At 44.3% G+C, this 2,488-nt stretch overlaps 1 non-coding gene across 1 annotated transcript; it reads right to left on the minus strand.

Moving 5' to 3' along the window:
- Positions 1-2,164: 2,164 nt before the first annotated feature.
- On the minus strand, positions 2,165-2,254 carry trnar-ucu. Its single transcript is given in 2 exon segments — positions 2,165-2,200; positions 2,218-2,254. It is a non-coding gene; the product is annotated as a tRNA-Arg (tRNA).
- Positions 2,255-2,488: the final 234 nt, after the last annotated feature.

Consider the following 2,488-nt stretch of genomic DNA (forward strand, 5'->3'; position numbering starts at 1 on the left):
ACATTCCAGTCAAAGCTGACTGTGGAGGGACTCAAACCCACAACCTTTGAATGACTTGTCACAAGCAACTAGAAGTCCAATGCGCTATCCATTGTGCCACAGAGCCTGGCACATAAGGTGTGTCATTACTTACATACATACAGTTCATTAAATTATGCTACCATTTACATGTATTATTTCATAAAATAGTGAACTTGACTGAGAGATGAGAGTGTGCTCAGCCGCACCCAGTTCAGGCATGCAGTCCCCAAATTGGTACATCTATAGGAGCACCACAGTGTGATCTCCCACTGCATCTTTGTTCTATAGAAACTCCCCAAACTATTACATTATTTTCCACATAGGAAGACAAGCCCAAAGAGAAACTTACCAATCCACTGAGGTTGTCTAATATTTTGGCAGCCCCCCATTAAACTATCCATGGTGCTCTGTCAAATGGTCTCACATTAGTGATGTGCGGGTCAGATAACACCCCCCCACACACTCACATACCTTTTATAGAGGCACACCACTGATGAAGAGCTTGATGCGAACTCGCCCGCAAATGGGGGTGCGAGGTTGGCCCAAACTCTACCAGCCCAAGGGTCTTGCTGGTATATGCCTAGGGCGCAAAGCTGGGGAGGCACCAGGCACATACCTGTTCTGTCACCTACCCCATTTCTGGTCCCATCCCTCCCCAGCAGCCATTTGAATCATTGTGCGTAAATGCACTTCTGCGCAGTCGTAAACGAACTCAATATCAGCCAGCGCTGCGACAGGCCAAGTTGCCTAGGGCGCCTGGCCAGGCTCAGGTGAAACTCGAACCCACAACACCTTTACTCATACAGCTAGTAGTCCAATGCGCTATCTCTTGCGCCACAAAGCCCGGCATATGACGTCTATCATTACCTTCATACATAAAGTTCATTAAATTATACTACCATTTACAGGTATATAGTGAACTTGAGTGAAAAATTTGAGCATGCTCATTGGCATCCAGTTCGGGCATGTAGTCCCCAAATTGGTAAATCTATAGGAGCGCCACAGTGTGATCTTCTTTGTTCTTCAGTAAAATGCTAAAATTAAACAAAATATCCAGTCTTTCACTCTATTGTGCATGTGCTGGCCAGAGCCATCAAAGAATAAAGAAGTGGAAGAAGATGATCGCTTTGTGGTGAAAAAACTCGGCTTTGTCACACAATGCCAGACTGAAATAGCCCAACTAAGAAAACAGAATTGAAGCTGATCACTAAACAGGGCCAGACATATGGGAAGGCAGTGCCGCTATAAGGAGAAGCCAAATCTGGTGGGACTAGAATCAACATCCTTTGAAAGCCTTAGCATGACCATCTAAAAGCCCAAGACATTATCCATTATGCCACAGAGCCAGCCATTTGCCAATCACACACACCCACTGTGAGATCATATAGTACATCACTCTTTCACCAACAAATATTTATTTTCCAGGTTCAATTGTATCGTCACGGGCACACGGGCTGTAGGCTCCGCTACTCTCAGCCTGCTTGAATCTAATTCAGATCATGAGAGATTGGGCATGGAGCAGATCCGCTTCTCACAGCCTTCAAAAATGTGCTGAGATGGTAGCAAGGTGATGATATAGGAACACCCAAACTGGGGCCGTTCTTTCCCCCGAAAAGGAGCACAAGCCCACAGAAAAACTTTCACTGCCAGTAAAATTATTAATGGTGTGCTAACGTGCAATGGCAAGAATCAAACTCACACCCTAAGGAAACATTCCACTTTGAAGGATAACACACTTTCCATTGTACCACAGAGAGAAACCAGCAGAATGGCCAAGTATAGCATAACTAACATTTCAGCTACAATTACACATTTGCGGCTCATCTATGAACCAATGATAAACCAAATGTCATGATTAGATTATCACTATGAGGCAATTAAAACACACCTTTGTATAATTTGTATTAAATATATTAAAGGCTAACATACTGTTCATTGAGTGTAACAGCAGAATATAATGTGTTATCCATTGTGCCAAAGAGCCAGCCATTTGCCAATCGCACTAAACCACTGTCTAATATTTTGGCAGCCCCCCCCCACAAAACTATAAATGGCGCACTCCTGTCAATGGCTCTGGAAGGGGGCTCACATATAGACCATTGACTAACATGTCAGGATTTATCTGGATTGGGCATTCAAAATCTGACTCTGGTGGGACTCGAACCCACAACCTTTGAATAGCTTGTCACAAACAACTAGAAGTCCAATGCGCTATCCATTGCGCCACAGAGCCTGGCACATGACGTCTGCCATCACTTACATACATACAGTTCATTAAATAGGAAGACAAGCCCAAAGAGAAACTTACCAATCCACTGAGGTTGTCTAATATTTTGGCAGCCCCCCATTAAACTATCCATGGTGCACTGTCAAATGGCTCTGGAAGGGGCCTTACATTAGTGATGTGCGGGTCAGATAAAACCCCACCCACACTCGACTTTCTTATTCCTTTTATAGACCCACTCTG

Source organism: Xenopus laevis, chromosome 8L, assembly GCF_017654675.1.
Source record: "Xenopus laevis strain J_2021 chromosome 8L, Xenopus_laevis_v10.1, whole genome shotgun sequence".
NCBI lineage: Eukaryota > Metazoa > Chordata > Amphibia > Anura > Pipidae > Xenopus > Xenopus laevis.